General features: G+C 35.5%; 1 protein-coding gene across 16 annotated transcripts in view; it reads right to left on the bottom strand.

Annotated features, from left to right (window-relative positions):
* LOC101736088 (putative polypeptide N-acetylgalactosaminyltransferase 9) overlaps positions 1 to 26,340 on the bottom strand; it is a 203,057-nt gene that overhangs the window by 94,300 nt on the left and 82,417 nt on the right. For 7 of the 16 annotated variants that reach the window (XM_004924075.4, XM_021346651.3, XM_062669677.1 and 4 more), the window contains one exon: positions 8,175 to 8,222. The exons of 8 other annotated variants lie outside the window; for them this stretch is intronic. The gene's annotated coding sequence lies outside the window, so the exon portion shown is untranslated. Of the gene's footprint in view, positions 1 to 8,174; positions 8,223 to 26,340 lie in introns of those variants that run through there. One more of the 16 variants, XM_038012593.2, reaches the window with a different exon arrangement.

Here is a 26,340-nt window from a genome sequence, read left to right as displayed (position 1 = left end):
TCTAGTGAGTTAAGCAACACAAATTTATTATTTAATAAAAAAAATTTATTGCCCTTGTAGGCAGACGAGCATACGGCCCACCTGATGGTGAGTGGTTACCGCTGCCCATGGACTTCAGCAATGCCAGGGGCAGAGCCAAGCCGCTGCCTACCGCTTAATACTCTCCACAAGCCTCTTTTAAAGAAGGACATGTCATAGCGCTCGGGAAACACTGTGGATGGGAGCTCATTCCATAGCCGGATGGTACGTGGCAAAAAAGACCTTTGGAAACGCACTGTCGATGAATGCAGCGGTTCCAGATAATATGGATGAACTCTGCTCTGATGGCGGGAGGTGCGATGATAGAAAGGAGATGAGGGGATCATCTCAAACAATTCCTCAGAGCAATGCATTTAGTTTTATTTTAATGAAAACAATATAATTAAAACTGATTTTAATTTAAAGTGTCTCAAATTAATTAATTTGTGAAATTTCTTTTTAAAAATCAATAAAGCAATTTTAATATTCTTGTGTTTGAAATATATTATTATTTTTCTTATAACCATCTGCCGATTCCATAAGCATGTTCAGCCAAGGTACATACATAAGTCGATTCACCAACAAAATATCGTTCGGAAGCAAAGTTTATTTTTTAACGTCTATGATGTTCCAAAATGAACTTCATTTGTACATAACATAACCTCATAGAAATCTAAAGTCCAAAAATAATACAGAGGAGACGGCCACAGATAAAAAAAAAGTACTCTTTAAGTGATGTACTTTTTTTATTGTCCTTGTAGGCAGACGAATATAATTATGGCCCACCTAGTGTTACCTAGTCGCTATCGTCACTCATGGATGTCAGCAATAAAAGGACCAGCCAAACCGATACCTACCGCATTCAGCGGCTGACTGAACAAAAATACAGACAATATCGTTTAGTATATTTAAAATAAATAACAGATTTTTTTCGTATTTTATTTTTTTATTGCTTAGATGGGTGAACGAGCTCACAGCCAACCTGGTATTTAGTGGTTACTGGAGCCCATAGACATCAACAACGTAAATGCGCCGCCCATCTTGAAATATAAGTTCTAAGGTCTCAAGTATAGTTAAAACGGCTGCCGCACCCTTCAAACCGAAACGCATTACTGCTTCACGACCGAAATAGGCAGGGTAGTGGTACCCACCCGCGCGGACTCACAAGAGGTCCTACCACCAGTATTTTTCAAATCGGGCTGAAATATGAAACAATTATGTATGTAAATTTAAACTGATCATAAAAATCTAAACTGAATTGCTTCTTTTTGAATTTAACAAGTTACGACAAATTCTCAACAGTGACTTCACATCACCCAAAAGCGAACTCTATTGTCTTAACTCAATACTGTGTGAAGTAGGTAAACATCTATGAGACCCGTAATAACCCGTTATTGTGTTGCGATCTAGTTGTTGATTAAATAATCGCTTATTTGAAAAGTTCGTTTAACTTTAAGAGAACTGTGAAGTCGTCGTGGCCTAAGGGATTAGACGTCCGATGCATTCGTGTTGAGCGATGTACCGGTGTTCGAATCCCGCAGGCGGGTACCAATTTTTGTAATGAAATACGTACTTAACAAATGTTCACGATTGACTTCCGCGGTGAAGGAATAACATTGTGTAATAAAAATCAAACCCGCAAAATTATAATTTGCGTAATTACTGGTGGTTAGGACCTCTTGTGAGTCCGCGCGGGTAGGTACCACCATCCTGCCTATTTCTGCCATGAAGCAGTAATGCGTTTCGGTTTGAAGGGCGGGGCAGCCGTTGTAACTATACTTGAGACCTTAGAACTTATATCTCAAGGTGGGTGGCGCATTTACGTTGTAGATGTCTATGGGCTCCAGTAACCATTGAACACCAGGCGGGCTGTGAGGTCGTCCACCTATCAAAGCAATAAAAATAAAAACTCAAAGTCGATATTAAGTTGTTGAATATAACGTTGTGTGCAGTAATTACATTGTTCAACATCACAACGTGTATTCATTATATTCCACCACTAATTGAATAAATTTGTTAGATTCTGATTCGCAGAGAGAAACAAAGCTTATTTTATTATTTAATATATGGTATTAGAAGACTTTTTTGGCAACTTAACTTCGAGTTTATTAATTTTTTATTTTACAGTTCCCGATATTTAACGCATTATTCACAAACTTTGTGGTTCAGGCCGATTATTGGTGTTTGTTGTCGAAATTTTAACACCGAGCTAACTATTGTTTAATGATTTACAAATTATAATTATTAACCTCTGCGTTTATTTGTACACAGAAAAACCAAATAGTGTCAGTGGGTATAAGCAGTTTCTCGGGTTTTCGATTTCATCGATAAGAAATAGTGCAATCAACATTATTGAAACACAAAGAAATTTAAAAAAAAACAAAAGAAATAAGTAGTCAAATATTACCAAAACAATTCCCTTCTTTGGATTAAAAAAAAAAAACACAATCTCAGCATTCGAAATACGAAATCACTAAAAAGCCAAAGTTGAAGACTTGTAAGGACGTCAATAAACTGGGGTAATATACAATCAAAGACTCATTCCGTCTTTGGCGTTCATGTCGAGTAGTCGTTATTCAATGATGACAAACGATAAAACGGTTGAAGCGTTGCGAAACGACACTTGGTAAACCTAAAGACATGTAAAATTTAAAAAAAAACTTTCCACGCTCTTTATTAAAAAAAAATCCTTGTTAGCACTTGCGAAACAATTACACCTAGATACCGAAAGTGCCACTATCCAGTCTAATTTATTTTTCTTAGATGGGTGGATGATTTCACAGTCCACCTGGTGTTAAGTGGTTACTGGAGCCCATAGACAGCTACAACGGAAATGCGCCACCCACCTTGAGGTATAAGTTCTAAGGTCTCAAGTATAGTTACAACGGCTGCGCCACCCTTCAAACCGAAACGCATTACTGCTTCACGGCAGAAATAGGCAGGGTGGTGGTACCTACCCGCGCGGACTCTCGAGAGGTCCTACCACGAGTATTTATGCAAATTATAATTTTTGCGGGTTTGATTTTTATTACACGATGTTATTCCTTCACCGTGGAAGTCAATCGTGAATTTTGGTGAGTACGTATTTCATTATAAAAATTGGTACCCCGCCTGAGATTTGAACACCGGTGCATCGCTCAACACGAATGCATCAGACGTCTTATCCTTTAGGCCACGACGACTTCAAAATTATATTTCTGCCCGAAGCTGTTTAGCGTTCCGGTTCGAAGACTGGGAGCGCTATTATTGAAACTTCGACATCATGTCTAAAGATAGCAAATGGGCCCATGGAAACAATTTAACACAAAGATGACCACGAAAAAAACTTAAGAAAATAAATTTGAATTGACAAATTGGCTACTGTACCTGATGATACAATGAAATCCCGTTGTGTTTCTTACGAGAATTTATTTTATATTTGTACAACAGTTTGTTTAGAGATGTTTGGTTTTTGTATTTTGATAAAATAATGAAGTAAAGAAGCAAGAAAGTTGGTTAAATCATATGAAGTAAAGAAGAGGGGATTTTTCCCTCGTAAAAATTTTTAAGTTACAGACTATGTTAAAACACACACTACAGAGTAGCTAGCTTAAATTAAATTACCGCTTAGTGTAGATTATACACGACACCCAGACACGGCAAATACGATTTATGGAATTAGCAAAAATCATGAAAACTAATTTACGTAAATTAAGAAATTTAAATTTGGAAGTTATGGAAAAATATATTATTTTCTAAATCGATATATCGATATAATAATAATAAAAAATATATAATTATTATGAAGAATTAAAATTAGAAACAAACTGGACAAATTTATAAACTTAATTTCACTCGAACAATATTTGATTCAGAGATCAAATTAAATAACTAAAATTATATAATTTATAAGCTACGATGCGAACTCCGAATCTTGACCCGAAAGAGCGGGGTCGTAAGTCCGACCTAAAGAAAATTATACTAATAGCTCCTACCCATATAACTTTATTCATTTTATGAAGGTTAAACGTATCCATAGAATTTTTATTACAAAACCGTCACGTAAAAAATGTTATTAACTATAAAAACATTAATAATTTTAGGTCAGATCAATATTTTTTAGGCTCTTGTTTCGTAAAATGTTTTATTTTTACACGTAGACCGTTACAGTGATTGTTATCTATAATCAAATGATAAAATTGTAGAAATTACAACGTGTCCAGCTAATAATGGGAGATAATATGGATATGCGGTAACTATGTATTCAAGCTACAACTTTAATATCCGGTAATCCAAAACACCGTCTTTCCAGCCTTGGATAAAAAAATACTCCTGAAAAATCATATTAATTGAGATGGGTTGAGTATAACAAACGGCCTGCATTGTGCTCAAGTAATAAATAAATCTACTGGACAAGACGCATATAAATAAAAGTGTACATTCTATTTTTTGTTTAATTATCTGAGTAAACTGCCGGACATGGCTATACAGTTATACAGCTGCTTTAGCTGAAGCATTGCAAAGACGACGTCGTCGAAATAAATACCCGTGAAGTACATACTTCTAGAGCAGTAAAACCACTAATAAAAACACCATAACGTCGCAAAGTTTAGTTGCAATAAAGCCGGTTCTCGTACTGCATAACACTATCCAGGGGCTCGTAATTTCGCAGTCCAAAGGGAGCTCAAAGAAAATCAACCTCTTCTGTCAGATAAGCTGCTTCAGGGCAAGTTATAAAATTGCAACAAAGCCTTTCCGAAGTAAAAGTACAAGCCTCTCAACGTCGGCTGAGATGTTTAGATCATCTTGTTTGAACTCGGATTTTTATTGCACGAAGCGTTTGTTCTCTTTGTTGAGAATTTAACAAATTGAACGAGTCTACAAAAGTTATTGGGGCTTCGGCTTGTTCAAATTTATTAGTTAATGATTAGAACTGAGTTATTGTTAGCTGTGTAGGCGTATCTGAAATTTAACAGCTTATTCTCAGAAAGTACCCATTTTATCCCGCAAGGAAACTAGCTTATAAATCTCTACGAAGCAAAGGGAAATTTAATTTTTAAATATCCAATCGACTCATCTATCCTATAAAAAAGAACAACTATTAACATCGATTTTACATTTTTAATCATCTGCGATAAATTCAAAGTTGAAAGAATATTACTTCATCTTTTTGTCTAAGTAAGTGCTCACTTTTGTATGCATCCCAAACTCGGATAAAATCTGTAGATAAGCTCAATACAATTCGTAGCCAAGCAGTATTATGAAAATCTAAAGATATTTGCCGATTTTTTGTTAAAATAAATTTCTTGTAACTATTTAGCGTGGGTTTTTTTCGTGTTTCATTAGACACATTTTTCTAATTCTGAGACTTTTTTTATATTCGCCGAATTAATAAATGCAAATCATTGCCAATAGCGCTTTCTATGTGATTAGAACTTTTTTATTGGCCATTCTCGCCTGATTAAGATGTTTGTTTTCTTTTTTCGTTCTCTTCTGTTCATTCTGTTTTTTTTTTTCCTTATTTAAAACAGTAGCTTTGTTGCAGCATTTTCCGTCGCGGGCCGAACCGAAGATCAAAGCCAAAGTAATACAGGAGCCTTCTATACTCAAACAAAGCAAGTCGTTCATTCACCTTTTAACATCTAAAAAAATATTATCACCATGTACTACTACTACAGAGTTGAATGATTGTTCCACTTCTTTTATTTTCGATTCTCCAATTTTAGACGATTTTTATGGGCATTAAAAATTCTACATAAAAATTCTCATATTATTTTTTGGAACACGCACACACAATTCTTACGTAAACTTCTTACGAAAGTTTCAAGAAAGCGTCCGAACGTCTACTAGCGTGTATTTACGATTGGCGATGTAGGTACTTTTATCAAACTAGAAATTTAACGTCCATGTAGTAATATGTCCCATAATTAATCTGAATACATGTGAATATGCCTTGTCCTCTTGTTATTACTGCTGCTACATCCTTCACCCGTGCAGCTTTCCCCATAATTCCCACTTTCAATACTTGGAAAATTACATTATTAAGTTGTTGTGCCCACGCATGAGTACGTACCATGGTCCTATGGCAGTTTTGTAGAAAAATTATATCGCGAATATTAATAGGAATTTTTATGCTTTTAGACTTTAGTAAATTCTTCGTAATAGAAGAGTTATGACTTAGTCATTTAGGTAATCCAATACAATACATACGCATTGACCTTTTAATGGTACAGTCATCAGTTTCCTTTCCATTCACAACATCGTTTGCATGCATAAGCGGTCTTAACAAAACTTGTTGAACATACGCTGATGTCACCACCCACATTAAAGCAGCATGAAACTGAGTGATATTTAAAAAAAAATCACGTATATATATTTTTTATTAAAATCTAATTGCTTACTCGTTAATTACTCGTAGTACATAGTTGTTTTTAGTACTCTGCACTTTTTTTATCACATTTTACTATATTTATCATTCGTAAGTCAACACTAATTTTTAAATTACATTGAAGTGTTTATTATAAAAAAAAAAACATAATATTCCTAACCTAAAAGTAGATGTTATTATCTGCAACATGCTTCGTCAAATTACATAAATAGAATTATCAGCAACGTGCTTCGTCAAAAAGTACAATACTTACTTTCAGATACAAGCGTCGTCATCAAATTTTAAATTAAATAATAAAATTATTTAACAGCTCACGTTACAGTACTAATAATTAAATTATACGTTTTTGGTACACAATGCGAGTACGAATTTGACATCGAATAAATTTTATATTAACACAACGACCTCCGCCCGCAGCAGACACGAGAATTTATTTACAGTTTATTATTTCGATTAATATTCGACATTTTAAAATAAAGCCAAATGATTTTACATTATAATAGTCTGCCCGGATTTTAGCCTCCCAATGTGCGCAGTACGAGATTACAACCCATATAGCTTACCGCATTAAAAACGACTTCAATAAATTTTACTGGTGATAGGACCTCTTGTGAGTCCGCACGGGTAGGTACCACCACCACTGCCTATTTCTGCCGTGAAGCAGTAATGCGTTTCGGTTTCAAGGGTGGGAGAGCCGTTGTAACTATACTTGAGACCTTAGAACTTATATCTCAAGGTGGGTGGCGCATTTACGTTGTAGATGTCTATGGGCTCCAGTAACCACTTAACACCAGGTGGGCTGTGAGCTCGTCCACCCATCTAAGCAATAAAATAAAATAAAAAAAACGTTGTTTCAGTGCTCGCACTAATGAGTTGTAGGTATGTTAAATTTGCGCGTGCATTATGAGACAGTAAATATTCAGTGGTATCACCGCCCTGCCTGTTTGTTCTGCGAGTTAAGAATGCGTTCCTATATAGATCGTGTTGTGGGTTGTTACAAAATGCAACACGTGACTTCGATTTCATGTGCAAACATGGAAAGCAGCGTTCACGTTGTAAAATATATCACCTTCAGTAGCCGCTAACATCAGAAGTGAATTCGTCTGCGTTCAATCTTACGAAGCAAAGTTGACAGCAGCTTTCAAATTGTACATAATGAATTAATTAACATTGAAACATCATCATCATCATCATCATTGTCAGCCTTTATCTGCCCACGGCTGGACATAGGCCTTCCCCAATGCTTTCCACATAATGCGGTCCTCCGCCTTCCGCATTCAACGACTTCCTGCCGTGCGCACTAAGTCGTCGGTCCACCTGGTTGGAGGGTGTCCCACGCTCCTGGTATCCACCCGTGGTCTCCATTCGAGGACTTTCCTCCCCCACCTGGCGTCGCTGGCTCGACAGATGTGACCGGCCCACTGCCACTTCAGCCTGCTAACTTTGAGAGCTACGTCGTCTACTTTGGTTCTCCGTCGAATTTCTTCGTCCCGGATTTTGTCCCTTAGAGAAATACCGAGCATAGCTCTCTCCATCGCCCGCTGTGCGACTCTTAACTTATGGGCCAGCCCTGCCGTCAGTGTCCAGGTTTCCGATGTCTATAGGTTATAACATTAAAACATAAGCTCGCTAAATTATTTAAAAAAAAATTAGTCAAAGAAGAAATATTATTACTCAAAAATAAACGATGTATTTTAAACGAAATTTGTGATTTTAGAATTTGCTAGAAAATTTCGTTTACGTATTTCAAACAATAAGCGTCGTCGTAGAGGTGAAAGTTTCAACTTACCTCGTCATCTGATTCATATAATTCGACCTCTTGTACGTTTACACTAACCTGTAACAAACAAAAATATTTTGAATAAATTACTGTTGCTGTTATTAACACAATCCCATAGACACAGCCCACTGAGTTTCTCGCCGGATCTTCTCAGTGGGTCGCGTTTCCGATCCGGTGGTAGATTCTGCGAAGCCGTGCTCTTGCTAGGGCCAATGCTAGAAGCACTTCCGGTTTGAGCCCCGTGAGCTCAGTTACACGTTAGGGTAAAACTGAAATAGCCTCTCAAGACTATCAGCATAGGTAGAAAAAAAACACGATTTTATTGGCATGATTACGTCCATATGTAACAGAATCTTTGAAAGTAATTTTCACCAACTTCGAAAAGTCCGAACAACTTGAAAATTTGTACGCGCATCAACGACGATATAGTAATTTTATAGCTTCGATCTAATACCGTGATCGGTATCAACAGGATAAAGAGGAAGATGAAATTCCTAGTTAGTTCCGTTTAATATAAAACAAAATGTGTGCAATTCACACGTGGTAGAAGTGAAACCTTCCAAAATTAAAATACAATTATCCTAAACGTCTTAAGTATATGTAAAATTTTGTCATTAGTAAATAATTGTAAGGTAGCGCCCTCTGTGAATTGATTTTTTATTTTCACGTATAATCCTAAATTAAAATTCACTACAAGAGCTTTCATACACACGTTAGTATTAAAAAATCTTACAGATGGCGCTGTATTAAATAGTATGTATATTTCTGTCTCATTCTTTGCTGGCTTCATCCTACACATTTTTGTATTTGTGTCTCTTACCTGTCGTTTTTTCCGTTGCATCCGGTTTGAAATCACAACGATTCTAAAGAAGTTTTCACTTCAATAATATGCGTTTTTTGTTTCATTCATATTACGTTATTTTTCATAATAATATTACAAATAGGAACGTAACTCAGTCTGCTATATGTCTAAACCCAAATCATTGAACTGGTTTTGATGAAATTCGGTATGAATGGAGTTTGAATGCTGAAAACGAATACAGGCTACATTTTATCTCACTGCAGAGCACGGGTATCCACTCTCGAGATATTATAAACTGTCGTAAAACTAGTAAATATTATAAATCATATGACATTATAATAATGGATCGCTTCGTTATGTCAGTTTGAAGGGTGGGACAGCCGTTGTAACTATACTTGAGACATTAGAACTTATATCTTAAGGTGGGTGGCGCATTTACGTTGTGGATGTCTATGGGCTCCAGTAACCACTTAACACCAGGTATGCTGTGAGCTCAACCACTCATCTAAGCAATAAAAAAAAACTAAGTTAGAACTATTTTAACACTTCCTAGTCTCCTCGTAGTCATTTCAGTATCTGTAAGAGATAATTCTTTCTTGGATCCGTTGAAAGCTAAGTTTAAAAATATATTACATATTTTAGTAACGCTTAATATTTGTATCTATGTATATGTTTGTCCCTTAAACGTTTCCAAATCATTCAAGTTGTTACTATCCAGGGAAAAATGATTTCATAGCATCATCACGTAACATAACAACGCAAGTGAACTTTCAGAGTATTTTCATACATTTTGTGTGAATCACAGCATATCGTGACCAGTTTTCATTAGTATGATATTTATCATATTTTGTATATTAAACTACGAGTATAAAACAGACATTTTGTTGAATGACATTTCAGCGATACAGAACTGGTCTAAATATACAAGTCAACGGACGTTTAAAACCTTCAGAGGTTCAGATTGTGGTGTATGCTATTTTTATTTTATATTTTGTAGCACGATTTTGTGATGTTATCTCTGGAGTAGGTACTTTCGCTTTATCTATATTCGTTAAGTTTATTTATTCATCTTTTATTCAAGAGTTCTAGTCAATTATGTGTAATTTATAGGACTGATTTTTTAATGATTGGATTAAAGTTCTCGGCCAGTAAATTTTAATCTAACTGAACAATTGAAAAGAAATTATTGAATTAATCTTTTCATTGATCAGATGATAACTCAGACCATGCTAAGGTAACATTAATACAAATTCCTTAATATGTACCAATCACAGAAGACAAAAAACCACAAACATAATTACTCCGGCGTAAAAGAAAAGTTTCCTTCAGAAACACACACACACTCTCCCACTTTCGTAATTACACACCTTAAACAAATAGGAAACTCCGTAGTTGAATTAAGAAGTGTTTTACGTTGAAAATCATCTGCAATTGCCTACAAATTGAAAATCAGAGTTAGTGTTATTGCAACAGCAATAATAGTTTCCGTTTTCGATAAAATCTACAAGGCCTCGGAACACGCTAGCTAGGTACATTGTGTGTGTAGTCTTAACATTTCATTGTTGACTTCTTACTTCTTTTCTGAAGTTCGAGTATTTTTTTCTTCATTACTATAACTCCTTTATGTACTGTAAAAATATTGAAAGCTAAAGCTCAGGCTACCGAAAGGAGTCAGTTATACAGTCACAACATACACTTCAATCTCACGTGTGGTTGACCGCTTCTAAGTTATGATGTCTATAGGCTCGCCAGCCATTCGCATCAGAGGAGACGCGAGTTTATCTATCATCATAAAAAAACAGCATCATTAGCCACGAAATTCGATGGACGACCCAAAGGAAATCTTCCAAATTTCGCCTGACTCAATTCCCACGTGAAAGCATAAAGCATAGATCACATAATCTCCAATCGACAATGACCTTAATATATTAGAGGTCGAAGAGACCGCGGGATGTGGCGAAAGTTCCAATACTTTCGCTAACAAGCACGCTGTGAAGCTGTGGTGCATCGATTGTACTTGCTCAATATAACTATACATATTTAGAATGCTATATTTTTTTAAAGTATGGTTACTGGCCGACATCATTGAGCATTTTTTTGCGTTTACAATTTTGATTACACTGATTTTAACTGTTCGAATACTTGATACTTTTCATCTTGATCACCAAAAGCAGAAACTTTACAATGAAAACCAATATAAATTACGAAGCATAACATATAATTATTAAAAAACCTAACCATCTACATAATATTGTCTACAAATTATTATTAATTACATTATTAGATTTATTTAAAAATTATTAATGATAAGTATCACGCGCTAATCGAAGAAAAAACTACAAACAGTGTTTTAACGTAATTACTTTTTTTCTATTTTAATATCGTAGAACGTATTTTATTACACGTTGTCAATCAGATAAGCAGACGATTATCTAAAATCGAGTCTATAAAGAGCATTGCCTATCGTAAAAATCTACCACTTTTTAAAACATCAAGCTGATATTAATCTTTATCGATGAAAACAGTATCGAAGATCACAGCGATCACGGGAAAGGGAACCAAAGTTCCGACGCTCTCTCTGGTTTATTGCAAGTTTCATGATACTATTAACATAATATACATAACATAACATACGGATAAAAAGAGAGAAAGAGAGAGAGAGAGAGAGTATTCTGTGTTGTACACAAAAAAAAAAACAATGCGATACATTAAATACAAAAAAGCGATTGGCGATCTTATGGCTAAGAGCGATCTCTTCCAAACAACCATCAGGTGGACAAGAATCATTTGGAAACGAATTACGCGCTGTGCACCAATCCAGTGAAATATATAATAATATACATACATACCTACACATACATATACATACTCAAATACCATACATACATATATATTCATAAATATACATACAAATAGACAATGTCATATAATAATAATTGTAATAAAATGTAATAAAATGATTTAGAAACATAAATATAATTAGTGTTCACAATAATAAACGATAAGTGTAACTATTGTCAAAGATCCGAAAAGATAAACAGATCTAATTAAAATTCATAATAATATATTATTAGTTTAATCTTTATCGAAGATCAATCTAAAGTTGGTGATTATACCAAATCCCAAAAATCGAATTTGAATTACTTATGTATTTATTAATTAGTTTCACATTTCTAAGTTAATATTTTTTGCTTAATGGCATCGTTACGGCATTTGACTAAGGTTCAAGTATTGTATCTTATGCTTGCGATTTTATTAATGAGGTACGCATTTCTCGATTTTATTAATGAGGTACGCATTTCTCGAGTTTCATTGTAGAAAATCGAAACAAGCTATGGTCAAAACATTTATATCGAATTTTATTTTCTGGGTTGTTCCATAATTATCGACTTCCACCATTCGTTGTTATTTAACTTAGCGCCTGGCCTTTCCCTCGGTTCATTCTTTAAGCTGTGATATGAATTACGAAAGCGGTCAAACGGTACAGATGCAATACATTTGCTAAGGTCATTTTTAATAGTTTTTTCCAATCAACCCTACTGCTTTAAAACTATCTCCAAACTATTAATTAAAATAAAAAGCTTTAATATTTAGGGTTACCCTAAACGTTTAAATGAAGTGCTAATTTTAAAAACCATTGATAGTCAAAACATATAATAGTTCAATATTTCATACAAAGTTTATAGCTATGAACCTTGAATTACATATGCAACTTTAATTTTATTTCAAAATGTTCCCAATGCTTGAAAATGACAATTACATACTTTAACTCCGGTTACTTTAAAACAATCTATAAACATAAACCAAATGATTACTGTAAATAAAAAAATAAAAAAGTAACATCCGAAATGTTCATTAATTTACGTAATTAACTAGTGATGTTTTTTTCCTTTTTTTTTCTTAGGTATTATTACTATACGATTTTACATTGTTGGTCATGATGGTGTAATAAATTTTCTCTTGTGTTACGAGTTTCTCCTGCGTTACGGACGTCGAAAAGAAAAAGATACGCGAAACTTAATTTAAACGTAAGAAAATCAATTACTACTATAGTCATATTTCGTACGAACAATAAAGCTAAAACGAGCGTCGTCCCATTAATTCGATCTTAATGAGAGCGTCAAGCAAACGCTAAGTGGAGCCCTGGACTTTTTATTAGCTATCTGATTCTACACTCAGACTACAATGGACTTATTTCAATTAAGCTTTATTCGACCTAGACTTCTTTCGTTAATTATAATACGTAGAGAGAATTATGTGTTATGTAATATCATCCTAGAGGATGACCGGTATTTTTACTCGGTATTTCTTTTTTTGATAAATTGTGTTTTTTAGAAGTTATTTTTAAATACGAATTACATATTGATATTATATTATATTATTTGTTATTTTATATCAATAAAAAAAAAAGTTTACGCTTAAGTTGATTATCGATAAAGTTGATTATTGAAAACACGAATAAAACAACATTTTCTGAAAATAAATCGTAGCTAGATCGATTTATCGCCCCCGAAATTTCCTGTATACTAAATTTTATGAAAATCGTTGGAGCCGTTTCCGAGATTCAGATTATATATATATATTTATATACCAAAATTGCTCGTTTAAAGATATAAGATTACGACAAATTTACACGTACCAGCAATAGTGTAGTTTGCTTAAAATCAAAACGACATCATGTTAATTAACATAAATCAATTAGGATAGCTCAATTATTCGGGATGCCGTAAAGCAGTCTTCGGAATAAAGCGATAGCCGTTATAAAATGTAATTGAGATTTTGTATTAACGTCGCAGAGTCGAGGACAGCATTCACCACCTTAACACGAGCTACCCTAAGTCATTATTTAAACATTACATCATGATAAATGACATAATCCAGGCAACCGTATGTTGTACCGTATGTTCCATGGAGAGTGCTCTGAGGAATTGTTAGATATGGTACCATCATCTCGTTTTTACCATCACACCGCCCATCATTTATTCATACGCCGTTCATTCATACTACCTGGAGCCACTGGGGTCATCCAAAGTGCGTTTCCTGGGGTCTTCTTGCCACGTACCATCCGGCTATGGAATGAGCTCTCCCCTCCACGGTGTTTCCCGAGCGCTATGACATGTTCTTCTTCAAACGAGGCTTGTGAAGAGTATTAAGCGGTAGGCAGCGACTTGGCTCTGCCCCTAGCATTGCTGAAGTCCATGGGCGACGGTAACCACTCACTGTCAGGTGGGCCGTATGCTCGTCTGCCTACAAGGGCAATAAATAAAAAAGCCGGATATATGTATCTGTCATAATAAATACGACATTGTGTACAGTGATTCGCAATTTCACATAGGTACTAACATATACACAAATTGACTGGTTCATCGAACAAAGAGTGACACAAGAAACTCTTTACAACCCAACAAATGCAACATGTTTCATTCTTTCCGAATAACAAGCTTAACGAGGGTGAAATAGCGGAAAACGTCAAGTAGTTAAACCAGTAATACATTTTAAAGATTGAGACCATCGACAGATCAATCACGGATAGTTAGGATAACATAAAATATTGTTGTAAATTATTATTTATCGACGTATTGCCCTTGTGGGCAGACGAGCATACGGCCCACCTGATGGTGAGTGGTTACCGTCGCCCATGGACTTCAGCAACGCCAGAGGCAGAGCCAAGCCGCTGCCTACCGCAAAAAGAAGAAGAAGTACCAAGTAAGAAATACTGATAATGAAAGCTTCTGTGAGCGTCTGATGTATTGCTGGATTTGTTCAAAAGCTATTCAATAAATTCCGTCTAAATCAGCTTAAATTTATGCAACATGAAAATAAAACAAAAGTCCCATTTGATCATTCCGTGGAATCTCTTTGTGGGCGCTTGTCAATCGTTCGTCGATCGTCGGCTCGACGCTCCCGAATATTTCGAATGATTTTCTCAACTTAAAATAAATCAACAATTCTGTATTGAAAGCGTGCTACCGAGATAAAAAGTTTTTTTTTAAATTTAATAAATAAATACTTAAATTCCAAATAAATCAATAACTAAATAAAATATCTTAGTTCTTTTTTAAAAGTGCATAATTTTGCCTATATTTAAGCAACAGATAGTTTATAATTTCATCTGAGACATAGGCTACCCCGAGAATATTAATCTGTGCATTTTAATTATTTTAAATAATAAATGGGTAGATACATACGTTAAGCTCTACACATTTTAAGTATGAAATGAATGAAACTGCTTTTTTTTTATTATTGCCCTTGTAGGCAGACGAGCATACGGCCCACCTGATGGTGAGTGGTTACCGTCGCCCATGGACTTCAGCAATTCCAGGGGCAGAGCCAAGCCGCTGCCTACTTACGATAGCAAGCTATCTGTGACGTCGTGAATCTTGTAACATATTTGAGACGTCACAAATAGTTTACATAAAAACCTTAAAGAGCCAGAGATAGTGAAGCCTGATAGAAGAATAAGAAGAAGAACTGATAGATGATAGCCAGAGAAAAAAAATACATTACCAGCCCAAGCTACATGCCCAGTCACGAGTTTGCCAGAATGTTATTCCGTTTCAAGCCTTTTTTCACCTGCCTATTCCTTGGTAGTCTAAGAGGCTATTGCAGCTTCGCCCGAACGGGTAGGTGAGCTCGTGAGCTCAACCTGTGAGAATTTGCTAACACTAGCCTTAGCAAGACCAACGCTTCACAGAATCTACCACCGGATCGGAATCGCGACCCACTATGAAGCACCGGCGAGAAACTCAGTGGGCTGTGTCTATGGATTAGTTCGCTCGACGAACTCTTCGTCTTAATCCACGAGTTCGACGAAGACGGTGTGAATAATATATATATATATTTTTTTTTTTATTGCTTAGATGGGTGGACGAGCTCACAGCCCACCTGATGTTAAGTGGTTACTGGAGCCCATAGACATCTACAACGTAAGTGCGCCACCCACCTTGAGATGTAATTTCTAAGGTCTCAAGCATAGTTACAACGGCTGCCCTACCCTTCAAACCGAAACGCATTACTGCTTCACGGCAGAAATAGGCAGGGTGGTGGTACCTACCCGCGCGAACTCACAAGAGGTCCTACCACCAGTGATTACGCAAATTATAATTTTGCGGGTTTCATTTTTATTAGACGATGTTATTCCTTCACCGTGGAAATCAATCGTGAGCATTTGTTGAGTACATATTTTATTAGAAAAATTGGTACCCGCCTGGGATTCGAACACCGGTGCATCGTTCAACACGAATGCACCAGACGTTTTATCCGTTAGGCCACGACGACTTCAAATCTATACTAATATTATAAAGAGGAAAGATTTGTTTGTTTGTTTGTTTCGAATAGGCTCCGAAACTACTGGACCGATTTGAAAAATTATTTTTCCATTAGAAGCCGACATTGTCCCTGATGAACATAGGCTACTTTTTATTTTTTTAATTATTTTTTTTTGGTTTCATGTGTGTTTTAATGTTTCCGAAGCGAAGCGAGGGTGGGTCGCTAGTATGTACATAATATCGCTTCCGTTTAAAAGTCTAACAAAACAGACGAGATTTGAATTACGTAAACGCTTCACTAATTACTTATACGATGTTACTGCATAATATAATTCTAATCTCCTGTGACATGCTACATGGAAATGTCGTTAATGCCTACGTACAACCGAATGATTGCGTAATCACTCAACCTCGCCTCACATACAAGAAATTAGAAAAAAACGAATGAACTAAACAGCTGTGGCAATTTCGGTGATACGGTTTACATTTTGAATCAGTGATCTGTTTGATCGTCCACTGCTCAACGCATATCTTCACTATTAATTTTTGTATTATCTGTGCATTTTTCACTCACTGATCTGATGATTTCACGACTGGACTTTATGGCGGGAACGCGAGGAGTGATGTTGTGTGATTTGTTTTATTTTATCTATTTAGTGTGTCTTCAGGTTTAAATATGTAATAAAGGTGGTTTATTAACTGCTTAGTATCTGTGAAAGTGCAAAAATGTGGGAAATTGAAACAAAGCCGCTGAACGTAACTTCGCGGGATCCTCCAAAAAGTCCACTGAAAAAGTTCTAGGAAATGACCACCATTTTACTGAGATTATATTTCATCCCATATCATCATCTCATTTCATTTCATCTCACTTAATTTCATGCCATAAAACTAAGAAAATAAATTAAAAAAGGACATGACCTAAAGGCCTTAGTTACCAGGTCATAAATCCCTTTAAAAAAACACTCACGACTTTGGCGCCTTTTTTATAAATTTTCAAACATTTTATCTGATTATTAATGTCGGACTAAAAAAATAATGTAACATCCCTTCCACAAACCGACTTATCATTTGTTCCAAGCGGGGACAAAATTCATAACCACGAAAACATTAATTTGCAGCGACGCAAGCCGTCAAACGAATTCGATAAACGCGACATTAAAAACTAATAAAAACTCGCAAACATCTCGTAAGACATACAGACGTGCTAATCATGCGTAATTGAAAAAGAAGGCCAATTTAAAACACTACCTAGTCAAACGGAAATTGATAAGACATAACGTTAAAATAGGAAACAGATAAGAATTTTGTTTTAATGGTCGAGTTAAACTTTGAAATAATAAATAGCGCACAATAACAGGCAATAACATTGTTTACTGCTTAGAAATTATACTACGACATTTTAACGGAGAAATTATACTACATTTTAACGGCCGTCTGGTGTAGTGGTAAGTGACATGGTCACTACACAAGGGGTTTGCGGGTTCGAATCCCGCCAAGGGAAGATATTTGTATGATAAATATAAATGTCTTTTCCAGGGCTATGGATGTATATTAAATATATGTATGTGTATAATAAAAATCTCTTACATTTATTTCCGTTATCTGGTACCTGTAACACAAGTTCTTTACGAACTTATCACGGGACCAGTTAATGTGGCGTTAATAAATATTTACCTATTACTAGAGGTCCCGCAGTAGTCGAAATTCGACTATAATTAATTGGAATTGTAAGTTTGTACACTATTATGATTGTATTTTATACTTCTATAATCACAAATTTCGCCAAGACTACACTACAGAAAAATATTAATAAAGACAAAGAATATTTAATCTATTCTCAATTTGACAACAGACGTCAAGAACAAAAGTTTGACAATAAATAGTATGCATGCGTGTGTGCGTCAAATACATGATATGTAGTGTGTGTAATGTTTTCTTTATTGATTTAATGTATCTTTTATGCATTATTTAAAAAAAAAATTAGCATTGTGCACTTCTTCTCTATATTCTCTATAAGTGTGGAAAATTTCATACTCCTCCGTCCGCGCAATTTTCGTAAAAAGGGATACAAAGTTTTTGCTTCACGTATTAATATATAAATACAAAAAAAAAATTAATATTAGAAAAACCAATTGATTTTTTTTTAATTTTTAGTGCGCTATGGTATGGAAGCCATGCAAGCCGTGAACGCATTTAACAATTCATAAAAATTCAACAACGTAACCTTGTAACAGCGGGCATAAAATAATATATTTTTTCGTTTTGTTAGAATTGCACACTTTTTTCAAATACGATTACATATTCATTAGTAGTCTTAGGAATAAAACATTTCACAGAAGAAAAAACAACACAGATTAATTCAAACAACGCACACTTAATCGTTTACTGGTGGTAGGACCTCTTGTGAATCCGCGCGGGTAGGTACCACCGCCCTGCCTATTTCTGTCGTGAAGCAGTAATGCGTTTCGGTTTGAAGGGTGGAGCAGCCGTTGCAACTATACTTGAGACCCTAGAGCTTATATCTCAAGGTGGGTGGCGCATTTACGTTATAGATGTCTATGGGCTCCAGTGACCACTTAACACCAGGTGGGCTGTGAGCTCGTCAACCCATCTAAGCAATAAAAAAAAGCGTGCGACTTAAAACCGTTGGTTGGAAATAATATCTCAAATCACAATTCTGGAAATTCGATATTCAAACGATGAGCGTTAAACTATTAACGACTATATAGCTGACCCGGCAGACTTTGTAGAGCCTCAATCGATAAATAAAAGACCTAAACTTTTGTATAAAATAAACTTTAAAAAATCCATCCGACGGGGGACACATCAAAGGAAAAACAAAATTGTTTGTTTTTATATAATTCACCTTTTGAACCTTCTCTGGACTTCCACGAATAATTCAAGACCAAAATTAGCCAAATCGGTCCAGCCGTTCTTGAGTTTTAGCGAGACTAACGAACGGCAATAATTTTTTTTATATATATAGATTTAAACGTGTTTCAGGATATTATTTTGTAATCTACTAATGTAGCGTTGCATTCGAATTTAAAACAATGCCTACCCATAGGCTAAAAGAACGCATTGCGCCACTATTGCCGTACCGCTTAGCAGTACACTAGTACTAGGGATAGTGTAGTGTAGTACTAGGGATACTTACTAAATATGAATTACGACGTGAAATATAGGAAGTTAGAAGTTGAAAAAAAAAAAACATTGTATACCTACTGCTAATACCTGAGCGATTATAGGGAAGTAAAAGTGTCTTGAAGTGAGGGTTACAGTAAGTATCGTTCAGTAGTCGGGCCAACAATTACAATGTAAGATCGTGACCATGAATTATTGCAATTCCTTTGATTTGACTATTTTATTAAAGACTAGTTTTTGCCCGCGACTTCGTCCGCGTGGAATAGTTACTTTGGCGTATATCTTGACGTATCTTTGGCGTATATCATATGCCACAAGTTCTCAAAAGGGAAAAAAAAAAAACACCGATTTTGAAAAATTATTTATTGGCGCTCCGCCTGCATTGGTCTTAGCGTGATGTTATATAGCCTATAGCCTTCCTCGATAAACGGGCTACCTAACACTGAAAGAGTTTTTCAAATCGGACCAACAGTTCATGAGATTAGCGCTTTCAAACAAACAAACTCTTCAGCTTTATAATATTAAGTATAGATGTAAATCAACGGAACTTGATGGTGGTTCATCAGAAGCTAAATCGCCGTGGCCTAAAGAACAAAATGCCCTATGCAATCGCTCTAATAAAATATGTTCATACCTAACACGTCTTAACCAACGACATCCACGGTGAATTTAATTGCTTCTTGTATTTTAAAGTCGTCATTGCCTAAACGATAAGACACCGTGTATTTGCAGCAAATGACCGTGTTCAAATTCCGCGGAAAATATTTTCCTAAAAAACATTTTCATTTTATCATTTTCTAGAAACATCGATTTCATGTGTCTTGGGGTACATAGCATCATTCATATTGTGATGACTTTAAATTGCAGTTAGCACTTGAAACCTCATGGGCCGTGTGTTTTTCTTCCAATCTCCGGCAATAAACAGGAATTGGTCTATACAACTTAACACCAGGTGGGCTGTTAGCTCGTCCACCCATCTAAGCAATAAAAAAAACCAGCCATATTTCGAATGAGTTACAAAATTTTAAGTTCTTAGCCTATTTGAAGTCCTTTATTGTACAATTTCTCTATGAAATTAAATTTATACTTTCACTTTGTTCGACAACTAACTAAAACTCTGTCTCAATAAATAGCCAACGCGTTTATGAACAAATCATTTGTTAAATAATTTCGACAATCTGAAAAGCGTGTTACCACATACAAATATGGCATACAACAATGATAATTATTATCAACAGCAAAACGCATCCTGTGTGTTACGTAAAAGAAGCCATCTTGTTTGTTTTGTTGCAAACAGTGCCGCCAAAATTCGATATTTTCGTCGTATATTACATTTCATCAAGGCTAAAAGTACGATGAATGGTCCAAATTGACAAATTTGGCCATAAACGACACCCGCCTAATGTGAAAGATAATTAATGCATCGTTGATTACGTGAGTAGCATAAACAACTTGTAATTGTATAATTTATTTATTTTTGAAGTGGAACAGACCTGGTCACCAGGGATTAAGTGGGCACATCAGCCCGTGGAAAGCCCAACGTGATTGCCCTTGAGACAACCTTGAAACACGAGATTAGTGGTTATCCTATTTCAAACTGGCATATATGATTGATTACACGTAGTAGCACCTCGCGTTCCATATAAAGACACAAGTAGTTTTTTTTTCAACCTATTCTAGTAGCCTCGAGGGGTTATTCTAGGTTCACCGAGCTAGTAGGTGAGCTCACGGGGCTCAAACCAGGAGTGCTGCTAACATTAGCCCAAGCAAGAACAGTGCTTCGCGGAATCTACGACTGGATCGGAAACGCGACCCATTGAGAAGATCCGGCGAGAAACTCAGTGGGCTGTGTCTATAGGCAAGTATCCTCTGGGCCTGGCCACTGCATCACGTAGCCATGCTGATCGTTGAAAAATACATTTATCATTCGGGAACTAGCCATATTTGCCACGTGATTGCTTCCAGTATCTTCTATACCTTTCGAATATTCTCTTTTTTAGGGCCGACAAAATTGGAATTTTCCAGTTAAATCCGTAATATGATTAAAAACACTTTTACGGTGGAAACGTCCGTTCGCTCCCGGACATAAAACGCAAACTACGAAGAACGCAAAAAAAAGTATTGAAACCGATAAAATTAAAACATAAAATAGATTATTTAAACGTAGCATCCGGATCCGGTAAACGTTCATTTTTAACTAGGTACGTTTAAAAAGAAGAACGAATCATCCACCTTGAATAATTCTCGTATCTAACGAGAATTCCATTCTTATTAAAGCATTCTAGGACATGAAATCCAAGGAGCACAATTAAATAATATTATGTTGATCTAAATACCAAAGAAAAAAATGTGATCTAATTATATTTGGGAATTAGATAATTAAGGCATACCTTGCGTCTATTTTGTAAATTGTTCCGAACCAAACCGGTCTGGGGGCATAATGTAAGTCCGCACGGGTGCATGCCACAGGGCCGTGCATGTTTCCGCCGCGATGCAGCGATACATACCAGTTTGAAGTTTACTGAAGTCATTAAACAATGCAATTATTAACTCGCCGTCACCCACCCTGAAACATGAGTGCCTAAATACTACTACTATTGAAGTCGTTGTGGCCTAACGGATAAGACGTCCGATGCATTTGTGTTGAGCGATGCACCGGTGTCGAATCTCAGGCGGGTACCAATTTTTGTAATGAAATACGTACTCAACAAATGTTCACGATTGACTTCCAGGGTAGAAGGAATAACATCGTCTAATAAAAATGAAACCCGCAAAATTATAATTTGCGTAATTACTGGTGGTAGGACCTCTTGTGAGTCCGCGCGGGTGGGTACCACCACTCTGCCTATTTCTGCCGTAAAGCAGTAACGCGTTTCGAATTGAAGGGTGGGGCAGCCGTTGTAACTATACTTGAGACCTTAGAACTTATTCTCAAGGTGGGTGGCGCATTTACGTTGTGGATGTCTATGGGTTTCAGTAACCACTTAACACCAGGTGGGCTCTGAGCTCGTCCACTCATCTAAGCAATAAAAAAAAAACGTATAAATTTAGCTCCCTTATGACTCAGACCACAAAGCGATATATGCCGCAGAGAGACACACGATCAGAGGTCGATAGAGTTTTGTATACTCACGAGTAAGCCCTTAAAAAGTGTAGCAGCTCTCTTATCATTCAAACCACAAATCGATATATAGGAGAGAGATACACTATTAGAGGTCGACAGACCTTGTATTATGCTCATGAATTAACAATAAAAAGCTAAAAAAATCATTACTTTATAGATCGCTAGATTCAAACGTTTCAGTCCATAAGGACTCTTAAATAATTAAGAATCACGCTTGATATTACTAGTACGCAGTAAATAGAATCAATTTAAAGTCAATGAACTTAAAAACGAGCTAAAAAAACCCGTCGTCAATGCCACTATTCAAAACAAACTGACACACTCAAATCTCCAATAAGTCTTTAGACTAGTATTATAATTGCCGTGGCTGTCCATAGAGTGTTTGTTTCATAACAACCTTTTTATTATTAATTCTCTTTCCTATCGCCTTAGTAACTAATCACTTGCCACCAATCTTGTCGGTCTCGCACTACTGATTCCCATTAAATTTCGGAAACTATGCACAATTTTGTATACAACAAGATTTGACTAATCCAATCACAATACATTTAGTAGCACCGCAATTTTAACCCGTCATACCTAAGTAGTCTTATACTTACTTCAATTACTAAATAGTTCCAATAACTAATTCTAATAAGTGATATCGCTTTAGAACAATGCTATGTGGATAAAAAATTATAAATCAACGCGAATAATCATTGTGTATGACGTAATAGGAAGCCTAATTGATGACAATACACGCTATACTACAAATGAGTTTGATTAGATAACACTTGAAACATTAAAACATTTTAGTATCCTTTAATTTAGAACTAATTAAATACGTAAGTTTTATTGGCCAAATGATAAACATTTAGGACTCTTACAATACTATTCTGTTTAACGTTAAAACCGCTTAAAATGCAAATTACGCTTATGTTCGGGTAATAAAAGCGAGACATTAAATAAATAAATGAAGTATTAAAATAAAATCAACTTTCAAAGGTCAACGGCCGATGTAAACGATCGGAATAAAGTCAACATTATAGGAATACCTTCTTCGAATCTCTCGACCTCCAATAACGGAACGTACATTTGACAGGTTTCTTAATACGGCAGTGGTTATGGTAAAGTTGAAAAGAAACTTGTTAATTCATTAGACTATATTGGAAACTAGCGTGAATCGGCCTCGGGGACTGCATTCTTAACTTGTAAACCAAACGAATAACACATACATAAAACCATTAGTTGATTACGATTTACAAATATAAACAAATACTCGTAGTTATATTTGAAGACGAGAGACGAAATGAAAATGAGGTTGTTAAGAGAGTGTTAACTATGAATGTGGAAGGATTTAGAGGAAGAAGTAGACCTAAGAAGAAATGGATGGATTGTGTGAAAGACGATATGGGTAGGAGGGGAGTGAGCGAAGAAATGGTATATGATAGAAGAGTATGGAAGGAGCAAACATGTTGCGCCGACCCCAGGTGACTGGGAGCAGGGCAGGATAATGATAATGATGATGATGACTCGTAGTTATATATGGACTCCTGGCGTCACCAATAACTGTTAGCAATCGGAATCATTTATTATACTAAGTTCTTCTTCTTAGTCGAATACTTAATTGCTGAAGGTCGTGTCCATGAAAGCCCTTCGTGGCTCTCTGTACCATCAGCTTCCATTTGCTTCGGTTTTCGGCTTCTCCCAGGGCGTTCGCAACAGAGAGTCCAGTGAGCGCAGTTATTAAAGTTACTAAACCGATATTTCTTCAATCTGTTTTCAATAACAACAGATAATATTTTAATCTCATTCCAAAACGACATGAAATGAAAATAATTCAAGTGTCAGATACTCGTAAATGAGGTCATTAAGAAATGCCATTGAAAAAGACAAGGAACCAGCCAGTACGTCGTGCGTTTGGAAGAAATTTCCTGTCTAAATAATCAAAATCAATCAGCCCAATAAAATAATAATATAATGCCCTTATTATATAAGAACTTAATGACTTTGAAGTCAATTTTATCAACATCGGTATTTAGTTGTAAAACGGATACTTTTGATTTGACTGAACAAATTAATTAGCATTATGAATTCTGCTTAAAATTTCTATTTAAAAGTCATTTGATTCCAATCATCAATTTGATTTTATCCGTTAGACTGATAATATTACATTTCAAGGCTTCTTTTGTATTATAGTTCTGAGAATCTTTAAAAAATACATTATTTATTATCTATCTAAAAAATAATCAGTTTACATATTTTAAATCAACATAGTATAATAGATAATAATTTGTGATGATAAAGATCTTGATTGAAATATAGGATTTTAAAATGAAAAAAATAAAACACATTTTCGTATTTAACGAGCTAGATAAATAAAAGAACCGATGCGTGTATGTATTTACGCAACTAGTTCTGTTACGCGCGTAAGTATGCTGTTCGTTCTTCCTTGAGGTAATTGAATGTATTCAAACATTCAACATTGGGGATATAATTGGAACCAAGTTCCTTACGGCAGGCTTGGAGGGGATAGGGCTTTTGCTGCGCGACCGAACTGAAAAAAATGTGATAATAAAACCGTAAGAAAAAACTAAATTGTGGTGTCGTGGGATACCAGGTAGGAACGAAGTTCCTTCGGCTAATGTAGAATCGACACAATTTGCAAAAAAAAGAAGGAGAAAGAGAAAGGTATTATACACTACTCGCTTGTGTATACGACTGTCGCGCTCGCGCCTGCGCACGTCTCATTTAACAGTCTTATTTTTTCTTACGGTTTTACTATCACATTTTTTTCAGTTCGGTCGCGCAGCAAAATCCCTATCCCCTCCAAGCCTGCCGTAAGGAACTTCGTTTCAAAAATCCGTGGAAAAATGAGACGTGCGCAGGCGCGAGCGCGACATTCGTATACACAAGCGAGTAGTGTATAATGCCTTTCTCTTTCTTCTTCTTTTTTTTGCAAATTGTGTCGATTCTACATTAGCCGAAGGAACTTCGTTCCTACCCGGTGTCCCACGACACCACATTTTAGTTTTTTATTTATTAATTTATGATTTTACTAATAATACCTATCGAAATCTAGAATCATAAGAACATATATATTTTTCAATATATACATATAGATCGACAAAGAGTAAAAAACATAACAAGAAATGTTTGCCCGATGTGGGAATCAAACCCACGACCCTCGGCAAAATAGTCAGTACTCCTGACTACTTCACCACCTAGTCAGTCAATGGATCATCCTTTATGAAAAGAAATTAATTAATTGTGCATTATAACTGCGCACTCTGATCTATTTTCCTAAAAACACCAAAGGAAGTATAATTTTGAAAATAATGCTTTTACATTTTTCTATACAAATATTTTATAATCATAATAAAAAAATTGGATCATAATTAATATTAATTATTCCTTTATATTTTCTTGCGCCGGATCGATATTATGTTGTTGTCGGAGACCAGACAGACATTATAAAATGTATACCGGCACTCACTCTCAGACATGATATGAGGCAAATTTCGACCACCGCTAAAAACATGTAAACTTAGAACAAAAAACGCATTTAAAATTTATTTTTGATATGCATCAAAATTATTTCGTCATATTAATGTCTAATAATATTGCCGCACTGGATATCTATTGAAGAGCCTTAAGTTCAGTAGTACACCGCCATAGGCTGAGAGAGAGAATGTCTAAATTAAAAATATTAATTCAAATAATGTCAGCAATGTGTCCGCGGTTATTAAATTGAAAACCTTGAAAATTGTTTACAGATCGGATTAATGTCAGACAAGCAAAATGATACCAACTAATATAATCGCTGTTCTAATAATTAACGGTGTTACGTTTTAGCGT

Source organism: Bombyx mori, chromosome 8 (assembly GCF_030269925.1).
Source record: "Bombyx mori chromosome 8, ASM3026992v2".
Lineage (NCBI taxonomy): Eukaryota > Metazoa > Arthropoda > Insecta > Lepidoptera > Bombycidae > Bombyx > Bombyx mori.
This window is presented reverse-complemented; position numbering and strand designations above follow the sequence as displayed.